General features: G+C 39.2%; 1 pseudogene; it reads right to left on the reverse strand.

Moving 5' to 3' along the window:
• Positions 1 to 743: 743 nt before the first annotated feature.
• On the reverse strand, positions 744 to 1,676 carry LOC124959870 (olfactory receptor 52E4-like; annotated as a pseudogene).
• Positions 1,677 to 6,666: the final 4,990 nt, after the last annotated feature.

Consider the following 6,666-nt stretch of genomic DNA (forward strand, 5'->3'; position numbering starts at 1 on the left):
CACAGAAACTGAATATAATTGCTCTCTTATCTTCTTGAGTTTACCTGCCTTAATTCCTAATAATTTATTCTGGTATGCTTTTTAGTATTTTACATATTGTCCTACAGGCCTAGAGAAAGTTTCCAAAGCACAGGATATGAAGGACACTTCTGATTTTTAAGCAAGAGTTCTGTAATCAGTTGCTAATTTCTGTTGAGCATTTCTTTGACTTATATTAAAGCAGACCACAATACTGCTGCATCTGGAGTATGGAATTGGGACTGACTATTGAAAATGATTGTAAGAATAAGACTGAAAGAATATTAAATAAAAAATAAATCTAGAGAGGATGACAAAATTTGGTATCAGTAAAAGGACAGAAAACGGTGACGCATTAAATGTTCTCATCCAGTCATTGCTACTAACCACATGGATTGAACCTTATTTTATCATCTAAATATTAGATCTGTGTCCTTCAAGGATCCCAACTTACCTCATGACAATATATGGAGAGATGGAGAGAGTTCTACTTCAAAACTACTGATACCTCCAACCTCTTCTCTATTAGTCTTTCCTTTTGTCCAAGTACATGGAAGGAGATAGGGAGAATGGGCAGCACAGGTAGTTTTGCTGTCAGTGCTAAAGCACTTCCAATCAAAATGAAAGATGTAACTATGAGTTAGTGTTATGGGATGTTTAAAATGGAGCTACATTATTATAACTTGAGTTGTATATAAATATGTTTACCCAAACTTTATATAGTTCTATTCTTTTTGTATAAATATCTTTACAACATGCTCTCGATTCTGCTTGGTCCTAACTCCATAAATGACAGGGTTAAGGGCAGGTGGGATGACCACATACAGGTTAGCCAGAAGAATATGGATGTACTGGGGAATGTTATGACCAAAGCGATGTGTCATGAAAGAAAAAAATGCTGGTGTGTAAAAGCACAGCATGACACAGACATGGGAACCACAAGTATTGAGAGCCTTTAGTCGTGCGTCTTGAGAGGGAAGGCGGAAGACAGCTCGAAGGATAAGCACATAGGAAGAGGCAATCAGGATCACATCCACAATAATATTAGAAATCACCATAAGTCCACAGATTATGTTGACCTTGATGGGTGCACAGGCCAGTTGGGCAAGACCCATGTGCTCACAGTACGTATGAGGCATGATGCGATTCCCACAGAAGGGCAGTCGCAGAATGAGAAACACAAATGGAGTCACAAGAATTAAATTTCTTCCATGACAACAGAGGCTAGGATGCTGATGGTTTTATTGGTGAGGATGGTGTATTGGAGAGGATTGCAGATGGCAACAAAGCGGTCATAAGCCATGACCACCAGTAAAACAGTCTCCATGCCAGTGAACATGTGGATGAAGAACATCTGAGTAAGGCAGCCTCCAAAACTGATCTCGTGGAGATTGAACCAGAAGATGCCCAACATTTTGGGGATGGTGGATGTAGATAGGCCCAGATCAATCATGGACAACATGGCCAGGAAGTAGAACATGGGCTGATGAAAACTGTGTTCAGTCTTGATGACAAAGAGAATGGTGATGTTCCCCACAAGGGAGGTCAGATACCAATGCAGAAGGGGAAAGCAATCCAGATGTGTAGAGTGTCCAGTCCTGGTATTCCTAGCAGGATAAGAAGTGGGGATGAAACTGGGTATTATTGATGGATGGCATTGTCTTAGCGGGTGTCAATAAATTCTGTCATGTAAAAGCAGACTTGCTTTCATTAGAATCTTCTCTTATCCAGGTCCTGGAGAGACAGGAAAATATCAGTGCACTGGAAGGAATGATATGTGAAGTTAATTTACAAACATCCGAGATTTTGTTTGTTTCAAGGTTAATTGAAAATTACTCAACATGTGCTATTGTTCTGAGATCTATCACAGGCAATATTGCCCATGACTTCATTTTTTCTAATTCATGAGATCTTTGAAAGAACTGGAAATACTTCACATTGTAGTATATCCACGTTTTATGACATTCCCTTCCATCCATTACTTGGGGAAATCACCGTGTCCATTGTTTCTGAATTGTCTATAGTTAAAATGTCCAATCAGTAGAGAAAGGGACCAGGGAAAAGAAGGAGCAGAGTAGAGAAAGGTGGCGGTACTGGGGAATGAAATGGATCTAATTATATGGTTATATTGGGTACATGTGCAGATATGTAACAAAGAATCCCACTATTGTCTACAAATATAATGCACCAGTATGAAGGAAAAAAAGAAAAAAAAATAGTGTACAACAGGTGAAAAATAAAAAGTCCTCAATTCAGAAAAGATTTGCTGCCATATACCATCATCAGTGTTTTGATTTGATATAAATCTAAGAATTTACCTCAAGGATCTAATGTAGTCACATGACAAAAGGAAGATCTATTAGATGTCTTTAGAATTTTCTGCATTTGAACTGTGCTTCCCTGACTTCTCTGTTTATTCTATGAGAGTATTGCTAATTTTTTATGTTTCCTCATCTTATGGAACTGCCTTAGTTTCCAATCCCTATACCCAGTCCCTTACTTATTCTACAGTACCGTAATACGCTTCTAAAAATGCCTGTTGCTTATCAGACAACTTATGTTTATCTACCTTACAACATACAACACCAATAAATAATCTAACAGTATGATATGTCCTAAAATCATGCCTTTCTTCAGGTATGAACAGAGCAAATATCTAATAAATTTTATTAAATCATTGTAAAAGAATCTTCCTTGGTCCCTTAAATACAACAAAGAAAAGTATCTTCTTTTAATCCTTTATATCCCCAGGATACTGTAATACTCTGAAGCAGCTAACATAACCTATTCCATCATTCTTTGCCTATAGAATGACTTCTGCTCAGGTTAAAGAACAAGGGAATATTGATTTTAATATCCCTAACATTGAAATATGAGAATTTGGTTCCAAGTTTGTGTGTGTGTGTGTGTGTGTGTGTGTTGTGTGTGTGTGTATCAGAGAGAGACACACAGAGGAGGGGAGAGGAGAAGGGTATTATTTTATGCATGTCGTTGCATATATCAGTTTTCCTGTGACTTGGTCAGCTACTTACCATAAACTAGGATTATCTAAGCAAGGGAGCCCATAATCTCCTGTTCCATATCAGAGGAAAGGAACGTCTTTTTGTCTTAGAGAAACTTTAGAGTATCGTAGGAGCACAACATTTGCCAGTGTTGAGGGAAGATGCCAGGCTGAGAAATCAGAGAGAAACTATTTGTGAAATTTGGAAAACTCTGAGGAAATAGCTAGGGTGATATGTCAATTTCAGTCCAGAGTCATTCTCATCTTCAGGGTGGAGATTTGCAGCCCGACCCTTCACTAGCAGAGGAAGTGTCCAGGGGAGTGGCATAGCAGACTAGTCTTTCAGAGTATATCAGGGCACTTACCTCACAGTTTAGACCAGGGTGCTTGCCTTCTTCCTGCTACAGCTCTGAGCCACAAGCAGTGGCAGATAGTGTGATCCAGAAGATTATTTCCAGAAGGCAAGCACGTGACAGTGCACATTGATAAGTGCACAGTGATAAAGGTGCCAGCCTTGTGGTCCATTGCAAAAGCCAAATTTGTAATAGTTGAAGATCTTTCCTTCGACTGCCCACAATGCTAACATCATTGAGCTCATGATGTCTTTTTCTCTGCTGAATCTTTACTTCTCTGACTTTAGTACAGTATTAAGTGTATTGACACTTTGACCATTCATACCTAGAATGGCTTAAAATTCTGCTGTGCCATTTGCTAACTGGAGACCTTTGAAAAATTCCTTTACCTTCTAGATCAGTTTCTTTTCCTACAACATTAGAAAAAATAAATCTAAGTGACATGGTTTATTTTAAGGCAGATAAGATCAATATAAGTCAAAGAACTAGCTCAGAGTACCCCAAAATACTATTTGCAAATGCCTCCCAATATTGTATTTTTTTAGTTTCAGATGTTTACAAATATTTATGTGCTAGCAGAAATAACTGACTTGTTTATAAAAAAATCATCATTTATAATTAGTTCATCTTTGATTATCAGATGAAATGAAAGAGGTGGGAAAGAGAATGGGCACAGAAAAGGCCTAGGAAAGAGTGTCACTGGGCCAGACATTCACACTTATTTTTAAACTCTGTTAATACTGACGTAACCCAACTTTGCTCACTTTGGAGGATTTGTATTCTTTCTTCAGTCTCCAAAGCTCTGTGGAACCAAGGCAGTTGATGAGAATGGGTAATAATCTCATTTAAGCACTTTTTTTTTTTTTTTTTTTTTTTTTGGTACCAGGGATTGAACCCATGGCATTTAACCCCTGAGCCACATCCCCAGCCTATTTTATATTTTATTAGAGACAGGGTCTTATTAAATTGCTTAGAGCCTTGCTATGTTTCTGAGGCTGATTTTGAACTCACGATCCTCCTGCCTTAGCTTCCTCAGCCACTAGGATTACACGTGTACTGGTTCCAGTGTATTTTAGCGCTTTCGAGACTGAGTCATGAAGGAGGCTAGGGAAGCAGGCTGAGTTTGCTGTTGCTGTGGAACTGATTTACACATCCACAGGCTTGGATGTGGTTTCATAAAGTTGATAAGACTTGAAGAACATAGCACAGACCAAATGTTTGTCATTCTCTTCGGATATTGACATTAATCACCACCTAACCCCCAATTCAAATACTGACAGTGTCCTGCAGGAGTGTCTTTCTGTCTTATACAAGCAGAGTGAGTGTAGTCACTAGCCTTTTTCCCAAGTAATATGTAAATTTGCCAGTCTGAGTAATTTCCATTATTACTGACAGTTGGTGTGGTCATGACTACATGATTATATTGTGGCATTCTGGCTATAGCAAGTACAGTGGGTACCTGTGTATTTGTGTGTATGTGTCAGGCAGTGGGTGCTGTATGGTAGAAGGACAGGGAAAGAAAGAAATGGAGAACAAGAACAGAGAGACCAAAAAAAAAGAAAAGAAATTCTGCATATGTATATTACTCATTGGTATGCCACAGTTCTCAGCTGTGGACACTCTACCAATCCTACATGCTCTGATATATTCATCTGTGAAGATAATGGTGCTTGGGATAACATTTTGGCAAAGAGAAGTTCCTGTCCTCTTCTTTCTCATTTGCCCTTTCCTTCCCCTCTCTGTAGCATCTCACCTGCCCTGTTCAAGCATTCTTACCTCTCACATTTCTTCCGAGCCCTGACTTGGAGCATATTTGTAACATGACCCAGGTTCTTAAAGATGGTGCTTGGAAGCCTGGTTAAGCCTCTGGGCCCCAAGCCTGCCTGGTCACAGAGAGCAAACTTTATAGTGAGTCCAAGCATGTCCCAGCATCCCTGAGCTTGGTCTTCAGAGTCCTCTGGGTATAAACATGGGACTAAAGATCATTAAGTCTGTCTAACTCTTTGCCTCCCCTCCACCACTGCATCTGTAGAGAAACACTGTACCAGATATAACCCCTTAGTGCAGGGCAGGAGCGGTGGCATGGAGTGTGAGGAAGGGAGATATGCTGAAGGGAGGAGACTGTTTGGGAGATGAATTGAGTCAGACTCTCTCAGGGCCCTGATTATATTAAATCCATACTATATCTTCAAAATGTGATGTCTTAGGAAACTGCCTGGCAAATCTTCTGTTTTGTTTAATGCAAAAATATAAATTCTGATTCAATTTGACTATTGTCACGACTGGGGATTTAAAAGATGAAGAAGGAGTAGAACTCTCAGATAGACCTTGTAGACTTGTGGCAGCACATGAGACTCTGTGGGGGTAGCTCTGTTCATTGTCAGAGTGCATGCCTTCAGATACGGCTTCAGCTTCTTTCAAGCCAGCTGGTGTGCTTCCTAGTTTATAACTATGGTGGGAACACATAAAGTCTTAGGAAAACACGTGTTTATCTCTTTGGTTGATGGTGGAGAAAATTCTACATTTTCCCAAGAAAACAGTCTATTGTCCTTTCAAGTCAGAGTAGAGTCATAGTCGTGTGTCCTGAGAGTCTCCCTTCCTGGATGATGAAGGGGCCTGATGGTGCCACAGGGCAGGACATGGGTTCTGATTTTCTGACCCTAGGTGAAAGGGACTGATGGACAATTGAATACATTAGATATTCAGTGTTATGTTTTTTCTTCTAAGTTCAGACTTTTTTAAGTTGTTAGCACAGAGAAGGAAATGTCTGTGGTCCAGAAGAGACTCTGGTCTGATCTGCTCTGTTTTCTTGTTCATTGTCTCTATTTAATTAATGAGAAGACTATGATCTATTTCCTGCCTTTCCCTCATTGAATTCATCTTCCCTAATGTATCTGCACTTGTTTTCCCCAATTGAGCCTGACTCTATTCAGTCTATGATTAAAATTTCTTCCTATGATCTCTACTGTGTGCACGGCATACTATAGACATTTTAGGATAGATACAAGCACTGCTGTTGCCAAAATCCTGTACTCAATATTCTGTCAGCCTTTTAAACTTTACTTGTATTTCATGACTTCATGATGCATATCCTTTTATTTGCTGATTGAAAGTCCTACATACAAAGTAACTACCACTCATTTCCACTTACTTTGAACCGTTCCTCAATAACCCATGTTAGTCTTCCATACCAACCAAATGAATATGATCTCTGTGTCTCTTGTATTTTCATATCAGCATTAAGCATTATCATAACATGGACATTTTTAATTGAATTTAGTGTTTTATATCTTT

Source organism: Sciurus carolinensis, chromosome 11, assembly GCF_902686445.1.
Source record: "Sciurus carolinensis chromosome 11, mSciCar1.2, whole genome shotgun sequence".
Taxonomy (NCBI): Eukaryota; Metazoa; Chordata; class Mammalia; order Rodentia; family Sciuridae; genus Sciurus; species Sciurus carolinensis.